This window comes from Bufo gargarizans, chromosome 2, assembly GCF_014858855.1.
Source record: "Bufo gargarizans isolate SCDJY-AF-19 chromosome 2, ASM1485885v1, whole genome shotgun sequence".
Lineage (NCBI taxonomy): Eukaryota > Metazoa > Chordata > Amphibia > Anura > Bufonidae > Bufo > Bufo gargarizans.
Window position 1 is genome coordinate 503,659,033 of NC_058081.1, and position 14,577 is coordinate 503,673,609.

Consider the following 14,577-nt stretch of genomic DNA (forward strand, 5'->3'; position numbering starts at 1 on the left):
TAACTCTAACTCCCCTCACTAGGCCTGAACTGTAGTATATATACTGTGGTGCTATCTCCATCTAGTGGTGGAATGTGTGCAGTGCAGCTAACAGCCTGGTTACAGCATGATATAACATATGACATAACAAGCTTTTGCAGTGCCCACATACACTAGTGGGACGCTGCACCTACCCAACACAAAAGATAGGACATATTCTATCTTCCCCAGCATCTTGCAGATCATGGACTCATTGAAGTGAGTTTGAAATCCACAATACAAGCACAGTGGCCCCACGTTCAAGTGCATGAGACCTTACTCATGGAACAGCCTGTGCACCCATCCTCTCCGTATGGTCAGCAATGTGCAGCCTAAGAGGGGATTAAGGCTACTTTCACACTAGCGTCATGGATCTCCAAAAACGATTCTGTTACAATAATACAACCGCATGCAACCGTCATGAATGGATCCGGTTGTATTATGTCTTCTATAGCCATGACGGATCTGTCTTGAACACCATTGAAAGTCAATGGGGGACGGATCCATTTTCTATTGTGTCAGTGAAAACGGATCCGTCCCCATTGACTTACATTGTGTGCCAGGACATATCCATTTGGCTCCGCTTCGTCCATCGGACAGCAAAATGCTGCAGGCAGAGTTTTTGTGTCCCCTTCCAGAGCGGAATGGTGACTGAATGGAGGCGAACTTATGCATTCTGAGTGGATCCTTTTGCATTAGAGCAAAACTGATCCGTTTTGGACCGCTTTTGAGAGCCCTGAACGGATCTCACAAACAGAAAACCAAAACGCTAGTGTGAATGTAGCCTAAGCTGTCATGGCCGAAAAAATAAGGAGTGTGGGCAACAGCTTCTAGTGCCACCAGGTTTGCTGAAGAAGGGGGTAAAGGAACTAAATGCATCCTGTGGGCTTTAATGCACCAAAACCTGCTTAGAGGACCTTGGGCTCAGGCTCACATGTGCTGAAGGGCAAGATTTCCTTGAGGTACACCTGTCGTTCAACACATGAGGAGTTAAGATTGGACTGAGGAGGCACTAAGGCAGCCCTAAAATCAGCCCAACCATCTCTCCCTTTCATTCTGAATACATGCCAATACACATTAAATAAATCAGTATTAGCTCTGGGAACGTCAGCGGGACAGGCAACACAAGGCTGCTCTAGAACCCTCAGATTTAGGGTCCATTCAGATGACCGTAATTCTGGGTCCGCATCCATTCCGCAATTTTGCGGAACGGGTGCGGATCCATTAATTTCAATGGGGCCGCAAAAGATGCTGACAGCACAACGTTCCTTCGTTCAGCAGCCCCGCAAAAAATATAGAATATGTCCCCAAGAATGAACATTTCTATATAGGGCTGTCAGTATGCGTTCTGCAAAATGCGGAACACACACGGCCGGTATCTGCGGACTACAAAACACTTACGGTCGTCTGAATGGACCCTTTAGGAGCAAGAGGTCCACTGGCCAGACACTGACTGAGGGTCATACCATATGCATAAAAAAAAGCCGAAAAAAAGCAGAGAGGGGATGGGGTGGATATGAAATGCAGACATACTCTGAAAGGGAATGTGGCAAAAATGATCAAATAGTAGAATCAAATCAAAATACCCCTAGCAGTCAAAGGCTACACCCTATACAGTCGTGTCTCCTACAAATTGGCAACATATACTATAGCATTTAAGACTGCCCAGGAACTGCCCTAGACTGCTAAGCTCCACCTCCATGAACACCATAAAATGCCCAGAAATATCCTATAAACCATCCACTTTGGGGTAAATTTGCACAAACTCTGCCACCTTTGTCTTCAACTCTGTCCCTTTCTCAGGACTGCCACATGCACTCAACAAGTGTTCACCGACTGACAAGCATGGCAGTTGAGCTGGTCTTTTCCCCACTGCATATATCATTATAAAAAAGGGAAAGCCTCCACCCATATACAGTTGTATAAGGACTACTCCCTACTCTTACATTAGGTAGCATTAAAGATTTCTCTGTGGACGCACTTTTTGCTGTAATCCTAATATATAATATAAGTGTTACCGGTAATTCCTATCTCATCTACTGGGGTCATAATGCGGCTGATGGATTTTTTTTTTACACTAAGCCATGTCTCTAACTCCACTTAATACCGATCTATACATGCCCAATTCTGCTCAGTCATCTTTGTGCCCCCACATAGTAGTTATACCCTATTAGTGTCCTCACACAGTACTTATTCCCCCTTCACAATAGAATGTTCCTTTAGTGCCCACACATGGTAGTTATGCTCTCTTAGTGCCACCTTCACAGTAGTGATGCCCCATTAGTGTCCCCACATAGTAGCTATCTCCTTTTAGTACCAACTCAAAGTTGTCATGCCCCCTTCAATGTCCCTTTACAGTAAGAATAACCCCTTAGTTCCCCTTTACAATAGTGTTGCCCCTTTAGTGCCCCGTCACAATAGTGCTGTCCCCTTAGTGCTCCCCTCACAATACTGTTGTCCCTGGCCCCTTAGTGCCCCCTCACAATAGTGTTGCATCCTTAGTGCTGCTCTTACTGTAGTGCTGCCCCCGTAGTTTAACCGTCACCTTTGCAAGCCCTATTAAGTATGATAATGCATGTACAGCGCCTTTCAAAAGTATTTACCCCTTTGACTTTTTTCCTATTTTGTTACATTACAGACTTAAGTTCAATGTTTTGTTAATCTGAATTTTATGTGATGGATCAGAACACAATAGTTTAAGTTGGTGAAGTTAAATGAGAAAAATATATAAATAATACTATTGTTTAGAAATAAAAAACTGAAAATTGGCATGTGTGTATGTATTCACCCCCTCTGTTAGGAGGCCCATAAAAAGCTCTGGTGCAACCAATTACCTTCAGAAGTCACATAATTAGTGAAATTATGTCCACCTGTGTGCAATCTAAGTGTCACATGATCTGTAATTACATATACACACCTTTTTTGAAAGGCCCCAGAGGCTGCAACACATAAGCAAGAGGCATCACTAACCAAACACTGTGGGGGGTTCAGCCCGCACAACCTTGTATGCAGGTGCTCATTGCTATGGCGAAATACAGATACAAACGCAAAAACACAAATGCAATCGCACTCTGCAAACCAGCACTCTGCCCTGCCTTTATGCTGGATGTTGAATAAGGCATTGGTGTACATTTTGGCCAAAGCGTAATAAGCCACTTACCACGTCAAGGTCGCCTTCATGAGTGGTCCCTAACACTAGTTCCTACCTGTTATGGGCCACGACAGCCACACAAAGTCCAGGGAGCGCAGGTACAGCATGCACGCCAAGCACACTCTGCTTTTAACCCCGTCCGGTGCCATTACAGCTTTCATCGGATCCAGGGATGCAAGTACCAACATGCATGCTGAGCCCACTATATACTTCTCCTGGAGCCAAATGGCTACTGGTAGGTGCTATATAAGCAGACTCAGTTTTATACTGACTTTAAAACCAGCCTCCAGGGCAGATTAACTGGTCAGGTGTGCATGGCTGCATGGAGATCGCGACGCCTCCAATATATACTACAAAGAAAAAAATGTGGGGGGTTCAGCCCACACAACCTTGTATGCAGGTGTTCATTGCTTACTAACCAAACATTGCCATGAAGACTAAGGAACTCTCCAAACAAGTAAGGGACAATGTTGTTGAGAAGTACAAGTCAGGGTTAGGTTATAAAAAAATATCCAAATCTTTAATGATCCCCAGGAGCACCATCAAATCTATCATAACCAAATGCAAAGAACATGGCACAACAGCAAACCTGCCAAGAGACGGCCGCCCACCAAAACTCACGGACCTGGCAAGGAGGACATTAATCAGAGAGGCAGCACAGAGACCTAAGATAACCCTGGAGGAGCTACAGAGTTCCACAGCAGAGACTGGAGTATCTGTACATAGGACGACAATAAGCTGTATGCTCCATAGAGTTGGGCTTTATGGCAGAGTGGCTAGAAGAAAGCCATTACTTTTAGCAAAAAACAAAAAGGCACGTTGCGAGTTTGCGGAAAAGCATGTGGGAGACTCCCAAAATGTATGGAGGAAAGTGCTCTGGTCTGATGAGACTAAAATTTTACTTTTCGGCCATCAAAGAAAACGTTATGTCTGGCGCAAACCCAACACATCACATCACCCAAAGAACACCATCCCCACAGTGAAACATGGTGGTGGCAGCATCATGCTGTGGGGATGTTTTTTAGCAGCCGGGACTGGGAAAATGGTCAGAGTTGAGGGAAAGATGTATGGTGCTAAATACAGGGATATTCTTGAACAAAACCTGTACCACTCTGTGCATGATTTGAGGCTAGGACGGAGGTTCACATTCCAAAGCAATACTTGAGTGGTTTAAGGGGAAACATGTAAATGTGTTGGAATGGCCTAGTCAAAGCCCAGATCTCAATCCAATAGAAAATCTGTGGTCAGACTTAAAGATTGCTGTTCACAAGTGCAAACCATCCAACTTGAAGGAGCTGGAGCATTTTTGCAAGGAGGAATGGGCAAAAATCCCAGTGTTAAGATGTGGCAAGCTCATAGAGACTTATCCAAAGCGACTTGGAGCTGTGATTGCTGCAAAAGGTGGCTCTACAAAGTATTGACTTTAGGTGGGTCAATGGTTATGCACATTGACTTTTTCTGTTATTGTGTCCTATTTGTTGTTTGCTTCACAATAAAAAAAACAAAACAAAAAAAAAAACATCTTCAAAGTTGTCGGCATGTTATGTAAATTAAATGATGCAAATCCTTTAACCGCCTCCGGACCCCCTAATGCAGGATCGCGGTTCGGAGACGACTGTCTCAGGCAGAGTCACGCGTCTACGCGTCATATCACGAGACGCGAGACTTCCTGTGAACGCGCGCACAGGATCGGCAGGTAAGCAGGTGGATCTACAGCCTGCCAGCGGCGATCGTTCGCTGGCAGGCTGTAGATGCAACTTTTTTTTAACCCCTAACAGGTATATTAGACGCTGTTTTGATAACAGCATCTAATATACCTGCTACCTGGTCCTCTGGTTGTCCCTTTTGCTTGGATTGACCACCAGAGGACACAGGCAGCTCAGTAATAAGTAGCACCAATCACCACACTACACTCCCCCTGTCACTTATTAACCCCTTATTAACCCCTGATCACCCCATATAGACTCCCTGATCACCCCCCTGTCATTGATCACCCCCCTGTCATTGATCACCCCCCTGTAAGGCTCCATTCAGACGTCCGTATGTGTTTTACGGATCCACGGATCCATGGATCGGATCCGCAAAACACATACGGACGTCTGAATGGAGCCTTACAGGGGGGTGATCAATGACAGGGGGGTGATCACCCCATATAGACTCCCTGATCATCCCCTGTCATTGATCACCCCCTGTCATTGATCACCCCCCTGTAAGGCTCCATTTAGACGTCCGTATGTGTTTTGCGGATCCGCGGATCCACGGATCGGATCCGCAAAACACATACGGACGTCTGAATGGGGCCTTACAGGGGGGTGATCAGGGAGTCTATATGGGATGATCACCCCCCTGTAAGGCTCCATTCAGACGTCCGTATGTGTTTTACAGATCCATGGATCGGATCCGCAAAACACATATGGACGTCTGAATGGAGCCTTACAGGGGGGGTGATCAATGACAGGGGGGGTGATCACCCCATATAGACTCCCTGATCACCCCCCTGTCATTGATCACCCCCTGTAAGGCTCCATTCAGACGTCCGTATGTGTTTTGCGGATCCGCGGATCCACGGATCGGATCCGCAAAACACGTACGGACGTCTGAATGGGGCCTTACAGGGGGGTGATCAGGGAGTCTATATGGGATGATCACCCCCCTGTAAGGCTCCATTCAGACGTCCGTATGTGTTTTACAGATCCATGGATCGGATCCGCAAAACACATACGGACGTCTGAATGGAGCCTTACAGGGGGGTGATCAATGACAGGGGGGTGATCACCCCATATAGACTCCCTTATCACCCCCCTGTCATTGATCACCCCCCTGTCATTGATCACCCCCCTGTAAGGCTCCATTCAGAGGTCCGTATGTGTTTTACAGATCCATGGATCGGATCCGCAAAACACATACGGACGTCTGAATGGAGCCTTACAGGGGGGTGATCAATGACAGGGGGGTGATCACCCCATATACACTCCCTGATCACCCCCCTGTCATTGATCACCCCCCTGTAAGGCTCCATTCAGACGTCCGTACGTGTTTTGCGGATCCGATCCATGGATCCGTCGATCCGCAAAACACATACGGACGTCTGAATGGAGCCTTACAGGGGGATGATCAATGACAGGGGGGTGATCAGGGAGTCTATATGGGGTGATCACCCCCCTGTCATTGATCACCCCCTGTAAGACTCCATTCAGACGTCTGTATGTGTTTTGCGGATCCGTGGGTCCGCAAAACACGGACACCGCGGATCCGCAAAACACATGCGGAAGTCTGAATGGAGACTTACAGGGGGGGGTGATCAATGACAGGGTGGTGATCACCCTATATAGACTCCCTGATCACCCCCCTGTCATTGATCACCCCCCTGTAAAGCTCCATTTAGACATTTTTTTGGCACAAGTTAGTGGAAATTGTTATTTTTTTTTCTTACAAAGTCTCATATTCCACTAACTTTTGTCAAGAAAATAAAATCTCACATGAACTCACTATACCCCTCACGGAATCCAAATGCGTAAAATTTTCTTCTTCTCACGATTTAGGGCCCCTAAAATGCCAGGGCAGTATAAATACCCCACATGTGACCCCATTTCGGAAAGAAGACACCCCAAGGTATTCGCTGAGGGGAAAGATTGAACTTTTTGTCCCAAGTTAGCGGAAAGGGAGACTTTGTGAGAAAAAACAAAAAAATTCAATTTCCGCTAACTTGTGCCCAAAAAAAAAATCTTCTATGAACTCGCCATGCCCCTCATTGAATACGTTGTGGTATCGCCGTACTCACGAGAAGTAGGGAAATGTGTTTTGGGGTGTCTTTTTACATATACCCATGCTGGGTGAGAGAAATATCTCTCTATAATGACAACTTTGTATAAAAAAATGGGAAAAGTTGACTTTTAGAGAGATATTTCTCTCACCCAGCATGGGTATATGTAACAATACACCCCAAAACACATTGCCCTACTTCTTCTGAGTACGGCGATACCACATGTGTGACACTTTTTTGCAGCCTAGGTGGGCAAAGGGGCCCACATTCCAAAGTGCACCTTTAGGATTTCACAGGGCATTTTTAACACATTTGGATTTCAAACTACTTCTCACGCATTAGGGCCCCTAAAATGCCAGGGCAGTATAACTACCCTACAAGTGACCCCATTTTGGAAAGAAGACACACCAAGGTATTCCGTGAGGGGCATGGCGAGTTCCTAGAATTTTTTATTTTTTTGTCACAAGTTAGCGGAAAATGATGATTTTTTTATTTTAATTTTTTTTCTTACAAAGTCTCATATTCCACTAACTTGTGACAAAAAATAAAAAATTCCATGAACCCGCCTTGCCCCTCACGGAATACCTTCAGGTGTCTTCTTTCCAAAATGGGGTCACTTGTGGGGTAGTTATACTGCCCTGGCATTTTAGGGGCCCTAATGCGTGAGAAGTAGTTTGAAATCAAAATGTGTAAAAAATGCCCTGTGAAATTCTAAAGGTGCTCTTTGGAATGTGGGCCCCTTTGTCCACCTAGGCTGCAAAAAAGTGTCACACATGTGGTATTGCCGTACTCAGGAGAAGTTGGGCAATGTGTTTTGGGGTGTCATTTTACATATACCCATGCTGGGTGAGAGAAATATCTCGGCAAAAGACAACTTTTCCCATTTTTTTATACAAAGTTGGCATTTGACCGAGATATTTATCTCACCCAGTATGGGTATATGTAAAATGACACCCCAAAACACATTGCCCAACTTCTTCTGAGTACGGCGATACCACATGTGTGACACTTTTTTGCAGCCTAGGTGGGCAAAGGGGCCCACATTCCAACAAGCACCTTCAGGATTTCACAGGCCATTTTTTACACATTTTGATTTCAAACTACTTCTCACACATTAGGGCCCCTAAAATGCCAGGGCAGTATAACTACCCCACAAATGACCCCATTTTGGAAAGAAGACACCCCAAGGTATTTCGTGATGGGCATAGTGAGTTCATGGAAGTTTTTATTTTTTGTCACAAGTTAGTGGAATCTGAGACTTTGTAAGGAAAAAAAAAAATCATCATTTTCCGCTAACTTGTGACAAAAAATAAAAACTACTTTCCGAAATGGGGTCATTTGTGGGGGTTTTCTACTGTTTGGGCATTGTAGAACCTCAGGAAACATGACAGGTGCTCAGAAAGTCAGAGCTGCTTCAAAAAATGGAAATTCACATTTTTGTACCATAGTTTGTAAACGCTATAACTTTTACCCAAACATTTTTTTTATCAAAGACATGTAGAAAAATAAATTTAGAGAAAAATTTATATATAGATGTCGTTTTTAAAAAAAAAAATTACAACTGAAAGTGAAAAATTTCATTTTTTTGCAAACATTTTGGTGAATTTCGATTAATAACAAAAAAAGTTAAAATGTCAGCAGCAATGAAATACCACCAAATGAAAGCTCTATTAGTGAGAAGAAAAGGAGGTAAAATTCATTTGGGTGGTAAGTTGCATGACCGAGCAATAAACGGTGAAAGTAGTGTAGTGCAGAATTGTAAAAAGTGGTCTGGTCATTAAGGGTGTTTAAGCTAGGGGGGCTGAGGTGGTTAAACAATCCATGTTAATTCCAGGTTGTAAGGCACAAAACAAACCGAAAAAGGGCACTGTTTAGAGCACCTGCCGCTGACTCCATATCAGTCCTTTTTATGTCAATACTCACCCCCATTCCCCACAAACGGCATAGAGAGGACTTCTGCAGTCCTCTCCATTATGTGTGCATACACAGGAGTCCTCTCATGGCATTCCATGGCTGGTTTGGAGGCGCACAGCGAGGAATACGTCTGTGTATCATATAAATTACTGATCCAGAGTTGGCGGCCTGTGTTCCATATATGCATTACTGTACTTATTAGGCCTTGCTGGAGGTGACATTCCTTTTAAATAATACAAGTAATAGTAAGACTGATTTGCAATACTCACCTAGCCCCGTTTCCCTGATGAATGGAGCACATCATGCTCCAACCAGTGCTCTCTCTTGCTCAGCACAGCAGGAGTGATGTCTTCACTGCATTGCACCTGCTGGGGAGCACACAGGCTGGAGAATGGCTGACAGCTCCCTGCTTCACCACTGTATTCAACCGTATCTGTGTTCTCAGGATTTTGAGAATGGGACATGCCACAACTTTCCCCAGACCGTGGGACAGCCTGAAATTTGTGACTGTCCCACAGATCCTGGGAGATTGGGAGGTATGACCTTCCACAATAAATAGAACTCAATTGTTATGAGTAGGGATGAGCGAACTCGAACTGTATAGTTCGGGTTCGTACCGAATTTTGGGGTGTCCGTGACACGGACCCGAACCCGGACATTTTCGTAAAAGTCCGGGTTCGGGTTCGGTGTTCGTCGCTTTCTTCGCGCTTTTGTGACGCTTTCTTGGCGCTTTTTGAAAGGCTGCAAAGCAGCCAATCAACAAGCGTCATACTACTTGCCCCAAGAGGCCATCACAGCCATGCCTACTATTGGCATGGCTGTGATTGGCCAGAGCACCATGTGACCCAGCCTCTATTTAAGCTGGAGTCACATAGCGCCGCCCGTCACTCTGCTCTGATTAGCGTAGGGAGAGGTTGCGGCTGCGACAGTAGGGCGAGATTAGGCAGATTAACTCCTCCAAAGGACTTGATTAACTGATCGATCTGCAGCTGTGGATCATTGAGCTGCTGATCCTCAATTGCTCACTGTTTTTAGGCTGCACAGACCGTTTGTCAGTCTCATTTTTCTGGGGTGATCGGCGGCCATTTTGTGTCTTGTGGTGCGCCAGCACAAGCTGCGACCAAGTGCATTTAACCCTCAATGGTGTGGTTGTTTTTTGGCTAAAGCCTACATCAGGGTGAAGCTGTCACACCAAGTGCATTTAACCAGCAATAGTCTGTTCATTTTTTGGCCATATACAAAATCAGGGGCAAGCTGCGCCTGTCACCAAGTGCATTTAACCCTCAATGGTGTGGTTGTTTTTTGGCTAAAGCCTACATCAGGGTGAAGCTGTCACACCAAGTGCATTTAACCAGCAATAGTCTGTTCATTTTTTGGCCATATACAAAATCAGGGGCAAGCTGCGCCTGTCACCAAGTGCATTTAACCCTCAATGGTGTGGTTGTTTTTTGGCTAAAGCCTACATCAGGGTGAAGCTGTCACACCAAGTGCATTTAACCAGCAATAGTCTGTTCATTTTTTGGCCATATACAAAATCAGGGGCAAGCTGCGCCTGTCACCAAGTGCATTTAACCCTCAATGGTGTGGTTGTTTTTTGGCTAAAGCCTACATCAGGGTGAAGCTGTCACACCAAGTGCATTTAACCAGCAATAGTCTGTTCATTTTTTGGCCATATCCCAGTCTAATTCTGTCACTAAATCCATACCGGTCACCCAGCGCCTAAATACTAGGCCTCAAATTTATATCCAGCTAAATCTGTCCCTAGTGCTGTAGCTGGGCGAGTTATTTAGTGTCCGTTCAAGCACATTTCTTGTTCTGGGTTGAAATACAATTCCCAATTTAGCAATTTCATAATTTAGTGGTTCCTGCTATATCAGAGCTATTTGAAATCTATCCCAAAAAGGGTATATAATATTGAAGGTGCACATTGGGTCATTCAGAATAACTTCACACACACCCGCTACTGTGTATTTCCAAGTCTAATTCTGTCACTAAACCCATACCTGTCACCCAGCGCCTAAATACTAGGCCTCAAATTTAAATCCCTCTAAATCTCTCGTTACCCACCGCTGTACTGTTGTTGCTGGGCAAGATATTTAGTGTCCGTCAAAGCACATTTTTTGTTCTGGGTTGAAGTACAATTCCCAATTTAGCAATTTCATAATTTAGTGGTTTCTGCTATATCAGAGCTATTTGAAATCTATCCCTAAAAGGGTATATAATATTGAAGGTGCACATAGGGTCATTCAGAATAACTTCACACACACGCTTCTGTGCATTTCCAAGTCTAATTCTGTCACTAAATCCATACCGGTGACCCAGCGCCTAAATACTAGGCCTCAAATTTAAATCCCTCTAAATCTCTCGTTACCCACCACTGTACTGTTGTTGCTGGGCAAGATATTTAGTGTCCGTCAAAGCACATTTTTTGTTCTGGGTTGAAGTACAATTCCCAATTTAGCAATTTCATAATTTAGTGGTTCCTGCTATATCAGAGCTATTTGAAATCTATCCCTAAAAGGGTATATAATATTGAAGGTGCACATTGGGTCATTCAGAATAACTTCACACACACCCGCTACTGTGTATTTCCAAGTCTAATTCTGTCACTAAATCCATACCTGTCACCCAGCGCCTAAATACTAGGCCTCAAATTTAAATCCCTCTAAATCTCTCGTTACCCACCGCTGTACTGTTGTTGCTGGGCAAGATATTTAGTGTCCGTCAAAGCACATTTTTTGTTCTGGGTTGAAGTACAATTCCCAATTTAGCAATTTCATAATTTAGTGGTTTCTGCTATATCAGAGCTATTTGAAATCTATCCCTAAAAGGGTATATAATATTGAAGGTGCACATAGGGTCATTCAGAATAACTTCACACACACCGCTTCTGTGCATTTCCAAGTCTAATTCTGTCACTAAATCCATACCGGTGACCCAGCGCCTAAATACTAGGCCTCAAATTTAAATCCCTCTAAATCTCTCGTTACCCACCGCTGTACTGTTGTTGCTGGGCAAGATATTTAGTGTCCGTCAAAGCACATTTTTTGTTCTGGGTTGAAGTACAATTCCCAATTTAGCAATTTCATAATTTAGTGGTTTCTGCTATATCAGAGCTATTTGAAATCTATCCCTAAAAGGGTATATAATATTGAAGGTGCACATAGGGTCATTCAGAATAACTTCACACACACCGCTTCTGTGCATTTCCAAGTCTAATTCTGTCACTAAATCCATACCGGTGACCCAGCGCCTAAATACTAGGCCTCAAATTTAAATCCCTCTAAATCTCTCGTTACCCACCACTGTACTGTTGTTGCTGGGCAAGATATTTAGTGTCCGTCAAAGCACATTTTTTGTTCTGGGTTGAAGTACAATTCCCAATTTAGCAATTTCATAATTTAGTGGTTCCTGCTATATCAGAGCTATTTGAAATCTATCCCTAAAAAGGGTATATAATATTGAAGGTGCACATTGGGTCATTCAGAATAACTTCACACACACCCGCTACTGTGTATTTCCAAGTCTAATTCTGTCACTAAACCCATACCTGTCACCCAGCGCCTAAATACTAGGCCTCAAATTTAAATCCCTCTAAATCTCTCGTTACCCACCGCTGTACTGTTGTTGCTGGGCAAGATATTTAGTGTCCGTCAAAGCACATTTTTTGTTCTGGGTTGAAGTACAATTCCCAATTTAGCAATTTCATAATTTAGTGGTTTCTGCTATATCAGAGCTATTTGAAATCTATCCCTAAAAGGGTATATAATATTGAAGGTGCACATAGGGTCATTCAGAATAACTTCACACACACGCTTCTGTGCATTTCCAAGTCTAATTCTGTCACTAAATCCATACCGGTGACCCAGCGCCTAAATACTAGGCCTCAAATTTAAATCCCTCTAAATCTCTCGTTACCCACCGCTGTACTGTTGTTGCTGGGCAAGATATTTAGTGTCCGTCAAAGCACATTTTTTGTTCTGGGTTGAAGTACAATTCCCAATTTAGCAATTTCATAATTTAGTGGTTCCTGCTATATCAGAGCTATTTGAAATCTATCCCAAAAAGGGTATATAATATTGAAGGTGCACATTGGGTCATTCAGAATAACTTCACACACACCCGCTACTGTGTATTTCCAAGTCTAATTCTGTCACTAAACCCATACCTGTCACCCAGCGCCTAAATACTAGGCCTCAAATTTAAATCCCTCTAAATCTCTCGTTACCGCTGTACTGTTGTAGCTGGGAAAGTTATTTAGTGCCCGTCAAAGCACATTTTTTGTTCTGGGTTGAAGTACAATTCCCAATTTAGCAATTTCATAATTTAGTGGTTCCTGCTATATCAGAGCTATTTGAAATCTATCCCAAAAAGGGTATATAATATTCAAGGTGCACATTGGGTCATTCAGAATAACTTCACACACACGCTTCTGTGCATTTCCAAGTCTAATTCTGTCACTAAATCCATACCGGTCACCCAGCGCCTAAATACTAGGCCTCAAATTTATATCCCGCTGAATTTGAATACAATACATTGGGCCAAATAATATATTTGTTGTTGTGGTGAACCATAACAATGAGAAAAACATCTAGTAAGGGACGCGGACGTGGACATGGTCGTGGTGGTGTTAGTGGACCCTCTGGTGCTGGGAGAGGACGTGGCCGTTCTGCCACATCCACACGTCCTAGTGTACCAACTACCTCAGGTCCCAGTAGCCGCCAGAATTTACAGCGATATATGGTGGGGCCCAATGCCGTTCTAAGGATGGTAAGGCCTGAGCAGGTACAGGCATTAGTCAATTGGGTGGCCGACAGTGGATCCAGCACGTTCACATTATCTCCCACCCAGTCTTCTGCAGAAAGCGCACAGATGGCGCCTGAAAACCAACCCCATCAGTCTGTCACATCACCCCCATGCATACCAGGGAAACTGTCTCAGCCTCAAGTTATGCAGCAGTCTCTTATGCTGTTTGAAGACTCCGCTGGCAGGGTTTCCCAAGGGCATCCACCTAGCCCTTCCCCAGCGGTGAAAGACATAGAATGCACTGACGCACAACCACTTATGTTTCCTGATGATGAGGACATGGGAATACCACCTCAGCATGTCTCTGATGATGACGAAACACAGGTGCCAACTGCTGCGTCTTTCTGCAGTGTGCAGACTGAACAGGAGGTCAGGGATCAAGACTGGGTGGAAGACGATGCAGGGGACGATGAGGTCCTAGACCCCACATGGAATGAAGGTCGTGCCACTGACTTTCACAGTTCGGAGGAAGAGGCAGTGGTGAGACCGAGCCAACAGCGTAGCAAAAGAGGGAGCAGTGGGCAAAAGCAGAACACCCGCCGCCAAGAGACTCCGCCTGCTACTGACCGCCGCCATCTGGGACCGAGCACCCCAAAGGCAGCTTCAAGGAGTTCCCTGGCATGGCACTTCTTCAAACAATGTGCTGACGACAAGACCCGAGTGGTTTGCACGCTGTGCCATCAGAGCCTGAAGCGAGGCATTAACGTTCTGAACCTGAGCACAACCTGCATGACCAGGCACCTGCATGCAAAGCATGAACTGCAGTGGAGTAAACACCTTAAAACCAAGGAAGTCACTCAGGCTCCCCCTGCTACCTCTTCTGCTGCTGCCGCCTCGGCCTATTCTGCTGCTGCCGCCTCGGCCTCTTCCTCCGCCTCTGGAGGAACGTTGGCACCTGCCGCCCAGCAAACAGGGGATGTACCAC